Source organism: Phaseolus vulgaris, chromosome 3 (genome assembly GCF_000499845.2).
Source record: "Phaseolus vulgaris cultivar G19833 chromosome 3, P. vulgaris v2.0, whole genome shotgun sequence".
In the NCBI taxonomy this organism is placed as follows: Eukaryota; Viridiplantae; Streptophyta; class Magnoliopsida; order Fabales; family Fabaceae; genus Phaseolus; species Phaseolus vulgaris.
This window is the reverse complement of record NC_023757.2, coordinates 34742492-34759769: the sequence shown is the minus strand read 5'-3', so window position 1 is coordinate 34759769 and position 17278 is coordinate 34742492.

The following is a 17278-nucleotide window of genomic DNA, read 5'->3' as shown; positions in this document are numbered from 1 at the left end:
AAGTTATTTTCTTTTTATAATGTATGGTCTTTTTTATTTTGATAAGGAAATTAATTTTGAAATAATAAAGTAATGTTATTAAGATTAATTTATTTAGGTGATTGTATTGTTTAGTATTTTTTTTTTAGTCAACACCTTAGTGACACTTATATAACACTTATATATATGTTGTTTAAATATAACAAAAAAATATATAACAATTTTACAAGTGTAGTTTAAAGACTACCAAAGATTCTATTTATAAAATTGTTGATTAATTATACCATATTTTTTTAAGTTTTATCTTTTGGATATTCAAACTAAACAATAAAATTGTGACCTAAAAGTAATCAGATACATATAAATGTGACTTAAAAGTTAAAAAAAAAAAAACATTTTTATAGATGTGACGTTTCAATTATTATATACTATAATTTTTGGGTCATGGATGTTTAAACACTAATTTTATGATAATACTCTTTAAAAAATAAACTCTCTTAAAAAAAGCGTGATATGAAATAATAAAGATGTGGTCTTTCATTATATTGTGGGTATTTTAAATCACATTTAGTAAAACTTATCTTTAATGATGGAGATGTGCCTTCATATTTTCGGAATTCGTTGGTGAATGGCGGAAGCATCATGGATTGAAGATGAAGCAAGGTCCTCCTATGAGTGGTGGTGACCTTGAAGGTGCATGAGAGGTAGGATTTGAGAGTGGTGAGGCCAACTCTACTTGGAAAGGGGAAGTTTGTGAAGATTAAAAGCCTAACCTAAGAGGTTTTGGGCAAGAAGTGAAATTGACACAATTTGGCAGCAATTCACTAATGTATTAATCTTGCAAATACATGAGTCAAGCCCTTTTATTTATAGTGTTTAGAGGGCTGGAAATTCAAAAGAAAGTGGAGGGAAATTCAAATGAATTCCCTCCCAAAATTGGAGCCTAAAATTCAGCACATGGGAGGTAGGTTCTAGAATTCTTTCATGTGCAATGAGCTCTAGAATCTTCACGCTCCACTTAGGGCTAATGTGGGTCGGACCTAAGTTTAATTAAGAGTAGTGAAACTCTAATTAAACTTAGGTTAGCATTTTAGGTACCATTTGCATGATTTAGCAAAAATACAAAAGAAATATTCTATGCTACTTTTGACAAGAATTTAAAAACCATTCTACATGAGAGTTTATGACATGTAGAATGCGTCTTCTTGACCCCTCTTTGACCATAATAACTCTAGTGGTTGCCTCAATTTGACATTTTGGTGGCATTTCAATGGATTGATGTTGGAGTCTCTTCCATCATTTAATATAAACATTAAAACGTGATTGTTTTAGTACACATGTTTAAATTATCAATATTTTAAACTACAATTAATTAATTCATTGATAAGATAAAAAAAATAAAAATTATGATTTCAATGGTTAATGATCAATTTATCTCTGTAACTTGTCTCCTGCAGGATAAAAGTTTTAGCTTTGCAGGTGTTTATGGTGCTAACACATACTTGTCTAGACGATTTTTGTGGAGGGATCTTAGTTTCTTCACAGGGCCTTGGTGTATTCTGGGAGACTTTAATGCCGTGCTCTCGGCGGAGGACTGTAAAGGGGGGGTGGCTCCTAATCAGGTTTCTTGTAATGAATTCCTGGACTGGATTAATACTAATGATCTTTCTTGTATGCCTTTTACTGGATCTTGTTATACTTGGTGTAACGGAAGGAGAGGGTTGCATAGAATTCACAGAAAACTAGATAGGGCTTTATGTAATGGAGTGTGTCTGGATGAATGGGATTCTTGTACTTATCAGGTTCTTGTTAAAAATTGTTTTGATCATTCCCCTATTCTTGCTAGTCTTGCTAGTAATTCTTTGCAGAAGGTTAGCAATTTTCGTTTCTTTTCTATGTGGCTTCAGGACACTTCGTGTATGAAGCTTATTCATGATTCTTGGGCTAATAAGGTTGTTGGTTGTCCTATGTTTATCTTGCAACATAAGTTAAAAAGGTTGAAACTTGAGCTCCGAGACTGGAATAAAAATTCTTTTGGTAATGTTCACAATGCAGTTCTTCTTAAGCAGGGTATCCTCTTTGGTATTAAAAAAAACTTAGAGACTGCTAGTTTGTCTGATAGTGATGGGCTTCTCTGTCAAGAAAAGATTGCTAAGGAGGAGCTTGATCATGCTCTTCACTGTCAATATTTGTTTTGGAAAGAAAGGGCTAAGATGTTATGGTTCAAGGATGGAGATCGAAATACCGCTTTTTTCCATGCTGTGGTCAAAAGGAGAAATAATTCTAATGGGATTCATCGTCTACGGATTGATAATGAGGTTACGGAGGATCCTAAAATCATTGAGGATCATATTTTGGACTTTTATAAGAATCTTTATGCTGAGTCTATTTCTAATGTTCTCGATGCTGATACTATGGAAGATTTTATTGGTACTTATATTCCTGCGATGGTTTCATCTGAGGAGAATATGATGTTGATTAAATGTCCTGATTTTTCTGAAATCAAGAATGCTGTTTTTAATCTTAACGGTAACAGTGCTCCGGGTCCTGATGGTTTTGGTGGTGTTTTCTATCATTCTTGCTGGGAAATTATTGGGACAGATGTTTGTAATGTTGTTCAACAATTTTTTAAACAAAATTGGGTTCTCCCTGGAATGAACAGTAATGTGGTATCTCTTATTCCTAAGATTCAGGGTGATGATTCCATTAAAGATTACAGGCCAATTGCTGTTGCTAATTTCAAATTTAAAATTATTTCCAAGATACTGGCAGACAGGCTTGCTCTTGTGGCTGCTAGAATCATTTCTCCTAATCAATATGGGTTTGTGCAGGGTATACAGATTCAGGATTGCATTGGTATTGCTTCTGAAGCTATTAACATGCTTTCTAAAAAGGTTAGAGGAGGTAATGTGGATTACAAAGTTGATATTCATAAAGCTTTTGACACTCTGAGTTGGAAGTTCTTATTATTAGTTTTGAAACGCTTTGGTTTTCACCCCTCGTTTGTCAGTTGGATTAGTACAATTCTCCGTTCAGCTATGCTTTCTATCAGAATAAGTGGTAGTTTGGTGGGTTTTTTTCCTTGCAGTCGAGGTGTAAGACAAGGTGATCCATTGTCTCCTTTACTTTTTTGTCTTGCAGAGGAAGTTCTTAGTAGAGGTATCCCTAAGCTTGTGAATGATAAGAAGATTTTAAATATGGCTAGTCCGAAAGGTTATCTCACTCCTTCTCATATTTTGTATGTTGATGACATTTTTATTTTTTGTAGGGGGGATATTAAGTCTCTTCGAAATTTGAGTACTTTTCTTAAAACATATGGTGATTTTTCTGGTCAATATATTAATTACTCTAAAAGTAGTTTCTTCACCATGGATAATTCTCCAAGATTTGTCACCAAAATTCAAAATATTCTTTCTTGTAGTCATGGTTGTTTGCCTTTAAATTATTTAGGAATGTCTATCTTTGTTGGTACTCCAAAGTGTCGATTTCTTCAACCTTTGGCTGATAAAGTCAAATTGAAGCTAGCATCTTGGAAAGGTAAATCTCTTAGCATGATGGGTCGGATCCAGCTGGTCAATACAGTGATTACTGGATTTCTAGCTTATAGTTTTAATATGTATAAATGGCCTGTTTCACTTATTAAGCAAGTTGAGCAGTGGTGCCGGAATTTTATTTGGACTGGTGATATTATGAAAAAAGGTATCGCTACCGTTAATTGGGCGAAAATTTGTTCATCTTGAGGATGGAGGCTTGAATATTATTAATCTTCATCATGAAAATAATGCATATCTTCTTAAGCTTGCTTGGAACTTTGCTTATAGCAAAAAACCTTGGTCTTTACTCTTGAAAGCCAGAGATCTTAAATCAAAATACGAGTTTAGAATGGTTTATAGATCCTCCTCTCTTTTGGCTTGGAATTAAACAATTTTATTCTATCATACTTGATTATACTTCTTGGACGGTTGGTACAGGTTCTTTTATTAATTTCTGGAATGATAAATGGTGTTCTACTACTTCTTTAGCAAATATTGCAGGGTTATCTGATGGGGCTAGCATTCCGGATACAGTCTCTCAATTTTGGTCAGATTATGATTGGACTATTCCCTTATCTTTACAGCAGATGCCGCATTTTTTTAATCATATCATGGTTAGAGAAGAACAAGATATTCCTAATTGGGTTCTAGATGAATCTGGTCGTTTCACTCTTAAATCGGCTAGGACTTTTTTCTTGGAACCAGGAGTTCCATGTGGTTGGGGTAAGTTCATTTGGTCTTCATCTATTCCGCCTTCCAAAACTCTAGTACTCTGGAAAAAATTTCATGGGCGACTTCCTACAGATCTGCATATTCAGAATAAGGGTTTGCATATATGTTTTATGTGTACGCTTTGTGAAAAGCATGAAGAATCTATTCAACATCTATTTTTTGAATGTTCTAATGCATTACATATTTGGAGTTGGGTTCGACAGATTTTTCTTACTTCTCATTTCTCTAATAAGGATGATCTTCTTTCTTTTATTAAGAGTGATGGTAGTCCTTTGGTTAAATTGATTAAGCTTGCTGTGACAACATTTTCTATATGGATGATATGGCGTATGAGGAATTATGCTAGATTTCAGGATAAGATTGAGGTTTCAAAGGCTATTTCGGTAATTAAAGATTTAACTTGTCTAGTGGGAAATTCGTCTAAAACTTCAATGAAGAATGATATGTTGGATTTCAACGTGATTAAGTTTTTTGGTATTAAGACTCGTAGTGGGAAAGTTCTTCGTCCTCTTCCTGTTAGATGGGAATTTCCTTCACCAGGCTGGGTTAAAATTAACACTGATGGGGCTGCTAGGGTGTATCCTGGTCTTGCTACTTGTGGAGGTATTTTTCGTGGGAGTATGGGAGAATTTATTGGTGCTTTTTCAGGGTTTCTTAAAGTTCAGACTGCTTTGGTTGCTGAGTTTTATGGAGTTATACATGCTATGGAGGAAGCTCAAAAGATGGGACTTACTAATGTTTCGCTTGAATGTGATTCTGTCTTGATTTGTGCTGCGTTTACTGTTAGGACTAATGTTCCGTGGATGCTTCGTAATCGATGGAATACTTGTCTTAATTTCTGTAGGTCAATCAGGTTTAGGGTTACTCATATTTTTCGTGAGGGAAATGCATGTGCTGATAAGTTGGCTAATTTAAGGTTCATTCATAAAGAATCATTTCATTGGTATAATAGACTTCCATCTAGTCTGTTCTTAGAATTCTTTATGAATATGTATAGTCTACCTATGTATCGTTTTTGTTAACATGTGGGCTTTGGTCTAGTCCCCCCATATTTTTGTATTTTCTTTCTTCTTCTTTTTTTTAATAATACTTTTTTCATGAGATGGCAGATGATTGTTGTTACTTGAGATGTCAGCCTAGCTGAGATGTCAAGTTGCATAGTGATGCCTAACATGAAAAATTTACAAAAAAAAAATGTATGTTAAGTTTTACTTTAGTTTTTATTATCCAACACATTTCCAAATCTAAAACACAAGTTTTCATTTATTTATAAATTAAAATTCAACTCAAACTATAATTCCAAAATCAAAATTCAAATTATTATTTTTATTATAATAAAAATAGCATTATTAATAATATTAATGATAATTATTATTATTATTTATGTGGATTTATGACTCACCTTTCCGTTTTTTTGTCATAATTGGGAGGTTAATTGCCACAATCAATTGCAATCCATGGGAGATTAGTTGCCGCAATCAATTGCAATCAATGGGAGATTAATTGCCGCAATCAATTGCAATCAATGGGAGCTTAATTGCCACAATCAATTGCAATCAATGGGAGGTTAATTACCTTTAATTGTAATTATTATTGTTGTCTCCTAGAACCACTATATATAGTGGCTTCCTTCCAGCAATGTAACACACTACAAACAAGCAACACACACTTGCTTCCTCTCTCTTTTCATATACTCTCTATTTCTGTTCTTGGGTGTAAGTGTTTAACCCATATAGAGAGGATTTGTTTTAGGGCTATTTATCTATTAGTCTGAGAGGAATTCATTGTACTCCCAGTATCATTATAGTGAAAGTTTTGGCTCTCTCGCCGGTGGATTTTTACCTCTATTTAAAGGGGTTTTCCACCTAAAAATTCTGGTATCATTCTCACTTTACTTATTACTTTAATTTCACATAATCTTTGGTTGAAATTATCACGCTTCCGCACACGATATTCCTACAAATTGGTATCAGAGCTTTTCGATAATTCAACCAGGATCTGTTGTTCAATAATGTTGAAATAGGATATTGAGAAATTTGATGGTAAAATCAGCTTTGCTATCTGGCGAGTCCACATGCTAGCTGTTCTCACCCATAATGGTTTAAAGAAAGTTCTGACAGGTAAAATGATGAGACCAACCACTATGACGGAGGAGCAGTGGGATGAGATGGATGAAAAGGCATTGTCTGCAATCCAGTTATGCTTGTCCCGTGAGGTGTTGCGTGAGGTCATCAACGAGAAAAGTACAGCAGGCATATGGGGTAAATTGGAGTCTCTATACATGACCAAAAGTCTTGCAAACAAACTCTGGTTAAAGGAGCGACTCTTTACACTCCGAATGTCCGAAGTTACTCCCATCCAATCTCACCTTGATGAATTTAATTCCATCATAATTGATTTGGAAAATTTGGATGTTAAAATTGATGATGAGGATAAAGCAGTTCTACTTATTGTTTCTCTACCACCCTCGCATCGACAATTCAAAGAAATTCTGTTATACGGTAATTATCTTACCTTCGGACATTCGGAGTGTAAAGAGTCGCTCCTTTAACCGGAGTTTGTTTGCAAGACTTTTGGTCATGTATAGAGACTTCAATTTACTCCATATGTCTGCTGTACTTTTCTCGTTGATGACCTCACGTAACACCTCACGAGACAAGCATAACTGGATTGCAGACAATGCCTTTTCATCCATCTCATCCCACTGCTCCTCCGTCATAGTGGTTGGTCTCATCATTTTACCTGTCAAAACTTTCTTTAAACCATTCTGGGTGAGAACAACTAACATCTGAACTCGCCAAATAGCAAAGCTGATTTTACCATCAAATTTCTCAATATCCAATTTCGACATTATTGAACAACAGATCCTGGTTGAATTATCGAAAAAGCTCTGATACCAATTTGTAGGGATATCGTGTGCGGAAGTGTGATAATTTCAACCAAAGATCATGAGAAATTAAAGTAACAAGTAAAGTGAGAATGCTACTAGAATTTTTTAGGTGGAAAACCCTTTAAATAGAGGTAAAAAACCACCGACGAGATAGCCAAAACTTCCACTATAATGGTATTGAGAGTACAATGAATTCCTCTCAGGCTAATAAATAAATAGCCCCAAAACAAATTCTCTCTATATGGGTTAAACACTTACACCCAAGAGAAGAAATAGAGAGTATAAGTATAAGAAAAGAGAGAGGAAACAAGCGTGTGTTGCTGTATGTTATGTTACATTGCTTGAAGGAAGCCACTATATATAGTGGTTCTAGGAGACAACAATAATAAATACAATTAATGGTAATTAACCTCTCATTGATTGTTATTGATTGTGACAAATAACCTCCCATTGATTGCAATTTATTGCAATAATTAACCTCCCATTGATTACAATTGATTGTGGCAATTAACCTCCCTTTAATTAACCTCCATTTCCAAAACAAACAATAACTTTTTTTTTCTTCTCTTCCAATCCAAAAGTACAACGCGTGGCGGCTGCAGCAGGATGCATGAAGAGATGTATTTTAATTTTTCTCTTACAATGAGGTGCAGGTAGTAATTATAGGTGCAGGAAAAGTCTCAGAAAATGCAAAAGAAAATAATTAACTTTCAGATAACCACTAAAAATAAATATGAGGTATGGCATAGATATTGTTTTCAAAAGGTTGAGGGAATTTGTTACTATATATTTCAAATTTTGTGATGACATGAGCAAAGATAATAACACTAACATACTACAAACAGAAAGAATGCAGCATTGGTTGGAAATGACCTCAAACAAATTTTCTTTTCAAGACTGCACAATATTAAATGTAATTCAATAGTTAAATAAAGATAATAAACTCAGATTAAAATATATTTTATTATAGACTTATTTGTACTTATATTTTTAAAATTATTATAATTGTACAATTTAAGTTTCTTTAAGTTTTAACTGCACCAACTATGTCTTTCATCGAAGTGTGTGAATTTTGACTTTTATCCATATTTGATTAAATATTTAATAGAGTTTACTAACTTCATATTTAAATAATGACAAAAAGAGTTATTGACATTACGACACAACTTAATTACATTTGTAGTCACTCGTGGACCACAATCATACGAAAGCAAAAGTGTATGTAAGTCATTACTTCAAGTGTCATTTTATTATCCGATGTTACATTAATAAAATATGTCACAAATCTAATAGAATATTAAAAGAGGAATAAATGCATAACAACAAACTTGATGAAGCCTCTAATTTATATAATTAATTAGAGAAAAAAAATCGCATAATTATAATATTTAAGAAACCAAAAATACAATTAAGTATTTATGGTATATATTTGAATATGAATAATATTATAATAAAAGTATTTAGAAAAATTACACTCATCTCTCCCCAATAAAACTAAATGATACTACAAGACAATCCCCTATTTTTAATAAAATAAAAATTACGCTCCCCTAATCTTTAAATATACATTCAATTTTCTTATGTTTCTTATTTATATTTTTTGGGTCTTTAATAAAATTACATTCATTTTCGTTATTTTATTTTTAATCAATGTATTAACTAAAGCTTACAAAGAAATATAAAAATTAAACATTTAAATTTAAAAAAATAAAAAATTGAATAATGAAATTATAGAAAAGTTATATTCATATTTCAAAAAAAAAATTAAACAAAAATTAATTTTAGATAAAAAATAATTAGTTTTACTATATTATCTAAATTAGATATTATTTTAAAGATTAAACAATTATTAGAATTTGAAGTAGGTTTTATTATTAATAAAAAAAAGTTATAAATTAATTATAAATTGATATTTAATTAGTTATAAGGCTTTAGTTACCAGCTTTAAAATCTAAATTAATTTATTGATAAAAATTTGTTAGCTAATTAGATATCAATTTAGAAATTAATTTAATTTTTTTTTATTAATAATAGAAACTATCTAAAATATTAATAATATTTTAATTTATAAAATAATATTTAGTTAATATAATAATTAATTTTTTATTTTTAAAATTAGTTTTAATTTAAATAGTAGTGTTTGTTAAAAAATTTCTTCAATGTCATCTTTATTAAGGTGTTTTAAGTGATGTTGATTATGAGAGTGACCACGTAGCAAAATAGAGTTTGATCTATGAACCCATGAATGTGAATTAGTGACAATAATATATCATAAGGGAGGTTAGTATATTCAATTCAGTAGATTAACATAAACTTGTTATAGTACCAAAAAATAACATTACCCTAATTTTAGAATAAGCATTCACTTCTCCTAATGTATTAATAAAGTAACAATTATATTCTTAATTTATTTATATTTATATTATTAAAGTCACATATAAATACAATAATAAGTTAATAAATTTAATAATATCTTTTAATAGTTATTTTTATATTAAAATTATATTTTTCTCATAAATATGACTTTTTATTATTTTTGTAAGATAATTTGTAGTTTAGGGACTATATAATTTTATAATATATATATATATATATAATAGTTTAGTTATTCAATTTTTTGTTTATAATTTTTAAACATTTTATATATTAAATAAAATATTTTATTAATTTGCATAATTATTTTATTTAAATTTAGTTAATATGATATTTTAAAATAATATAATAGAAGTGAATGTTTCTCAATTAAAAAGTAAATGAAAGGTAAGTATGATATATTAATAACATGGGGAAAGGATATGCTTATTTAAAATTTAGAAGAATACTAGAAATTATATATTTTTAAAATTAAAGTAAATATGAGTGGAGAAGTAACATTATTTCTTCGTATGCAATTATTAGAAGATATAGTACAAAGTATTTATCATTAATTGAAAGATCTACTACTAATTGACACATAATTTATATGGTACAGAGCAAATGGAAGGACAAAGTAAGATTAATAGGATAATGATTGCACTCGAATGGATTAATATATGGAGTAGAAGGACCTAAATATTTTTAAAGGACTTAATTATTGGTTTAAAGATAAATTTTTTAGAAAGGTCGTGGAAGATATTTGGAGAGGATTGAATGTTCAAAGATGGATGTGAATATGCACTAAAAGAAAAAATAAAAAAGATTTAAGAAAAAACTAAAATGGTGGAAGAAGAACTGGTTTGAAAACACAAAAATAAAATCAATAAATTCTTGAAGGAACTTAATTAATTTGTTTTTAAAGAGTAACATGTAAAGCTATCTGAAGAGGAAATTTGGAAGAAAAAATTGATTCAAGTGGAGTTTAGGGTGGTCAATTTTAAGTCAGGTCAATTTCTCTATATTTATGGCTTCAATTCTCAAAATTTTCAAGAATAAATCCTACCGCGCATTAGTTGATCTTTGCATTGAAACAAACACCTTTTGATTTGGAGTACGTGCATGCAATTTTAATATCTCTTAAATTCAGGATCTTTTAGTCTGTTTTTCTGAACGTTTGACCTTTAGTTAACAAGTCCAGTTTATTCATTGATTGAAGTTTTAATTTATATGACAATGTTTCACCACGTGTATAGGATTTTATTTTAGTGTTATTTATTATTGGCTTCCAAATAAATGTTAGCTAAGAGAAATTATTTTAAATTATTATTTTGTATGTGTTGTGGTATGAATGCTAAATTTAGAAGTAACAAATTTGATTTAGTTGATTTGATTTATGTAAGTATATTGACCTGACTTTGAATTTGAATTTTGCAATGACTTGTAAAGGTTAAAATGAGTATTTTTAACTAAATTGGGCAAAGTTTGCTTTTGTTGAGTTCAAAATAGGTATTTCAAAGTTGTTATAACAGTTAGTTTGAGCCTATTGTGGCTTGGAAGTCATTTTTAGTTTTTTCTACATGTTCAATTGTTTATGCATATCTTGCTTAATCATCAAGTTGCTACTCATTGGAGAACTTTAATTAGGGATGACAATAGGTTAGGGTGGGTAATATACTCACTACCAACTTTATCTAAAACAATCTACCCTATAACCCATTCTGTTACCCATCGGATATTTATGAAAAAATATCCATCAATTTTTTTTTTTATACTTGTGTTTATTGATGGATACTCGCCAATACTTTTACTTTTATTTTTGAATTTTAATAATAAATCTTTAAATATAAATTTAGATAAAATATTGATTTTATAGTATAATCCAAACAAAATTAAATAATAAAATATTAGTGTAAATAAATTTGGTTTTTATGAAAAATAAAATTTAAATAAGTTACGGTGAAAATCTTTTTTAAAAAACAAATTATTTCATAAGTCTAAATATAAAATATAAATATATAAAATAAAATTTTAAACAAAATTTGAATTGTTAAGATTTTTGTCCCTAATAATCTTAACAAGAAAAAAGAGTTTTAACGACGTTATTTAGTGGAAGTTAATATAATCTTAGAAATTGATTTAATTAATGGAGGTTTTTTTAATTTTCGTTAGGTTTCAAAGATTATTCTAAAATTTTAGCAAAATAATGAAGGTAAACCTTCGTTAAATTTCAAAGGTTTATTTTAAAACCTTGGCAAAATAACGGAGCTTTTTAACCTTAGTTAAATTCCAAAAGTTTATTTTAAAACCTACGCAAAGTAACGAATGTGTTTTTAACTTTCATTAAATTCCAAAGATTTATTCTAAAACCTCAGCAAAATAACAGAAGTTTTTTAACCTTCGTTAAATTTCAAAGATTTATTCTGAAATCTCAGCAAGATAATGGTTTTTTTTAACCTTCGTTAAATTCCAGAGATTTAGTGTAGAAACTCAATAAAACACTCCAAATTTTTCAAACTTCAATAAATAAATATAATTATATCTATTTATAAATAAATAATTAAAAACTATATAGTTTTAATATGTTTTATATATTTTATAATTGAATTCTCCAAAATTTTGAAAGTGCAACTTTACATTACAAATAAGTTTTTTAAAGTTTCAAAAATTTATTTTAATAGAAAAAAAACCTTGGATAATAAGTATTTCGACAACTAATATTGGATAATAAGTATTTCAACAATATTTTCATATTTCTTATGATTGATGATAGTTGTTTATATAATTCCTAGTTTTTTTTGTTACAAGCTCATACTTCAAAAAATTTGAATTATGTTGTTTTAACTTTCGATGTACGTATACTTTATGTGCAATTTTAGTTTTAGTTATAATTCTCAAATTTAATTCTCATAACTTTGAAATATTTAAAGGAAGGCCTTTATTTTAAAATGCATCCAATAATTAATTTACTATGAAAGTGAGAAGTAATAAAGTTAATTTATCGTCGCAATACGTTCTTGCAATCTTTGAAGCCCTTGTATCCAAGAACACACATGGCTTTGAAGTCCACACCTCACAGATAATACAATTATTTAGGATATACAAAGTTGGGACAGTAAGGTGATGAAATAAGCAATATTGGAGTAAGAAGAAGATAATGTCTTATCTAGTGTTTCTTCTTCTTTGATATAATAGACACAAGTGTGGCTGAATTGTGATTCCTTGCTAGGACTGTTGTTGGCGTGCTATTGAGCCTATGCCAGAGAACAATGTGTCTATGGTGGAAGAGATAAGTCAGGAGGATCGTTAGAGATAGTGGAAAATGGGATTGAATGTTATTTTAAATGACAAGTCATTTTACAAAATTTTTGAAACTCATGGTATTTTACAAAGGTTTTTAAACACATGATATTTTACGGAGGTTTTTAAACCTATGGTATTTTACGGAGGTTTTCCCATGGTATTTTATGGAGGTTCTTAAAATCATGGTATTTAACAATGGTTTTGAAAGACTTTTCTCGAGGTTTAAAAAAACTCTAGGAAACACGTTCCCCAATGATGGTTTAGCGAGGGAAACTACAACTCAGGACAAAGGACTTATGAATATTTTAACCCTAGGTAATGTAAAAATAAACCCCGTTATAACCATTTTTTTCTTGTAGTGTATTATCATTTGATTTAAAAAAATATCCAAATAAAATTCATTAACAATGAGTAAAAGATATCTCGGTAGGTTGAACACTTTTATATACTAGAAAAGCACGATAAAACATGAAAAAACATGATGTGTTGATTTGATAATATCTACATCTCTTATTGATGGTTCCTCTTTTCATTGCTAATTATCTTAATATAATCATAATGTAAAACATGAATCAATCTTAATATAATCATAATGTAAAACATGAATCAATCTTAATATAATCATAATGCAAAACATGAATCAATCTTAATATAATCATAATGTAAAACATGAATCAATCTTTTTTTTTCATTTAAAAATTGGTTTTTCTATCTATTTGAACATAATAACCGATTATGTAAAGTTTATAATCGATTATCTCAAACTAGATCAAACCTGAATTTTACTTAGTTTTTAGATAATTGATTATGTCAGCTAAATCTAAAATTATTATCCTCATAGAGAATAGATTATAAACAGTGAATAACTGATTATGTCAACTAAATCTAAATACTTATTTATACAACCGATTATAAATAGTAAATAATCAATTTTCCTAGTTCAAAGTGTTTTTTGGATTACATGAACAACATAATAATTGATTATGTTTAATGATAATCAATTATACCAGTCAATAACCTTAAAACTCTTTTGAAAGTGAAACTTTCTCTCATTCATTGACATCATTCTATACTTTCTAAAAAAAAATAGCTTTGTTATTTCCTAAAAGGATATTTTGAGATTATTATACATTTATATCATCTTAATTGAAAAAGAAATTCTCGAAGATTCATCAATAAGAGAGATCATGATATATGTTGTTCATTGTAAAATTATCACATTTCAAGTGATATTTTTTCTTTTCTTTTGTAATTTGTATTGATAACCTTACACCATTGTTTGGTGTGTTTGTTATAGGTAATTGAGTGTTTTCGTTACCTTTGTAAATCTTCTTGAAAAGTGTTTCAATGAGTGGTTTGCATTTTTTTTTTGTTATATAGAAGCACCTATAATTGGATAGCTCAAGATTTTTAGTGAAGAATCCAACTTAAACACTACAAGAAAAAATGATTTCAACGGGGGTTTATTTTTACATTACCAAAGGTTAAAACCTTCGTTAAGTCATTTACCCAGGGTTGCACTTTCCCTCGCTAAATCATCCTTGGGGAAAGTGTTTTCCGAAAGTTTTTTAAACCTCAGGAAAAGCCTTACAAAACCCTCATTAAATACCATGAATTTAAAAACCTCCGTAAAATCACCTCCATAAAATACCATAGGTTTTAGAACCTCCGTAAAATACCACAGGTTTCAAAACCTCCGTAAAATGTCATATGTTTTAGAACTTCTGTAAAATACCATAGGTTTTAGAACCTTCGTAAAATTACCTTTATTTTTTTAACTAAATCGGTTGAAAGTATGTTTAGCAGAATTTTCCAAAAAAAAACCTTAAAAGCTTCCCAAGGTTTCTTTTTCTTCAATTTCTTATTTTTCAAACTATACTTATGATTCAAATAAATACAAACAAAATAATCAAAAGGACAACAACACACAACCCAAGATGACATATAATCAAAGAACAAATAAGCACTTGGAATTAGTGACTTATGTAGTGCAGCAAGTAGAAAGCCAAAAAACTAGGTAAGTATGAGTACATAATCCAACACTTTTCCATACCCTAAAATATAATTTAATCATGTAATGCTGGAAGCCCAATAAATGAAGAAAGTAATCAAATTTTATAATCTCAATATATTTTATCCTATTTTTTCATTCTCAAATTTGAACATAGTTTTACTAATTGTTAGATATAAAACCACTCAATATTTCGCATTAAAAACTAATATTTCAACATGTGACATATATTGGTCTATATTGGCTGTACATGTGGCGGCATACACATGCAACATGACTTCTAAGACTTCTTTTTTATTTTATTCTGGTAAAACCATAGTGCTTTCTATATGCAAAAAAAAAAAAACATACATTCTCGTGCTTTTAAATTGAAAGCATTTAGATTTGAGTCATTTCTAGGAAAATTATGTAATGTGGTGATGCTATTTAGGAATTATATATCCCACCACTAGCATTGGATATTGGATATGTACTTGCAGACAAAAATGATAAGAACCAATAAGATATGCCAATAACTTTAAAAAGCCTACTCACAGAGAGGGTTAGGTTGTGTCCTACGGCTATTGCCAATGTCACCATCAACCACAATGCAAAAAGAAACCTCAAACAGTGAACTATTGCTTCCAATCACTTTTTCTATCATCACTAAATATCATTAACAAATTGATAGAAGTCAATAAAAACCAATCACACTGACTTAAAGTCAACCTTGATAAAATCTTTCACAAACAACGTTTAAATAAAAACAGCCCCCTATACAAAGTAATGGCATATTACAGTTGCTAGTATTACTGAACATAAGAGTTAATATAGAATACATTAACACAAACTAAGATTGATATGAAAAGACTGAAAAAACTCTACAAGTCTTTAAAAACATTTCAACCAAAAGGACACATTTGCAAGCTAACCGAGAAGAACCACTCCTCTGCTCTCGGTGCATCGCCACTTTTCACCCTTAAGAAATACCTCCTTCTCCTCCTCCACCACCACTTCCCCAACTACATCCTCATCACTCTCCTCACCTTCAACTCCATGGTCTATCTCCACCATATCGCCTCTTCATCTTGTGCACTCCATTATATAATTGGATAGTGCCACACTCCTACCATCTCCCAAATTTTCATGTCCTGTAAATATGTAAGAAAACATTTACAAAAGATTGAATGTACATTCACTTGTAAAATTGTCACCCTAAAAGATTACCCATCCAAGTTTCCAGTTCAGAAATGTGAATGCCACATTAAATATATAGGTGCTAACAACCCACAAAAGAATGAAGACAAGAAGAAGCAGTCCATTTAGTTTGTGCAAATGAAATAAGGAAGGAAAGGCATAAACAATGTATTTGACATAACCAAGTAGCCCAAATGCACATAAGCTTGCAAAATGAAAGCTCCAAAAGGAAAGGGCAAACAAGGAGACAGGAAAACCATACATGAAAAAGTTGATACTGAAAGTTCGAAAAACAGCTCCTCTGAGTAAAACATTTGTATGTCTCACACCAGATCTTGACTCGAATGAAAAATGAATGCTTAGAGGGAAGCAATTGCTCAGTCAGTGTACAATCTGTTATGGAAATAATAAAACTCATCTCCTCCAAATCAGATTTAATAAAAGACAGCATTGTATTGTAAAACAAAAGAGAAATGCTGGAACAAACTTGAGGCCACTCAGATCTGACAGATATTTTTTAAAGACCAATTAAATCTGCCAAACTTGAGGCCAACCCGTGTGCACTAAACTATATTCATTTCCACTTTCACCCCCTCCCTTTTTAAGAGAATCACATGGACAAATAGAAGATGCACTTGCATTTCAAAACAGAACATCACTAGATTCACATTTAAAGCACTAATTTTTAAATATTCAATACTGAAATGTTTCAAAATTAGCAGTTTAGGCATCCATATGAGTGAGAGTACTGAAACATAGCATGAATCCATAAAAGCTAGCCCAAGGATATATACACATTTAAGATTTTATACTATTATTATCATAAAATAACTCGCAACATTTAAGCAAGAATATTTCAACCAAGAGGAAAACATCAACACAACTTCACAAACCATTGCCACACCGAACTAACCACGACCTTGAGTACGAACCATGAATCACGAATCGATGAGAAGAAGATATAAGACGAAGCACAAAGCATGAACCACAACCTCAACCACGAACCTCCACCACAAACCATAACCACAAAGAATGACGAGAACGAAACACTAACGACGAAAAAAAACACTGATAAAAAAAATTAGGGTTCCAAGATCATCAAATAAATAACAAACACCACATCACCAATCGCGGAACATACCTACGCTTTGCAGACAAGCAGTTCCGTGGTGGAGCGAAGGTTGAAGCAAGTTCCATGGTGAAGTAGCGGAACCATTTTCCGTACTGGAAGCACGTTCTGTGGTGGAGCCATAAAAGCAAATGTCCAGTGGTGTGCGATGGAAGAGGTGGGAGTTGGACGAA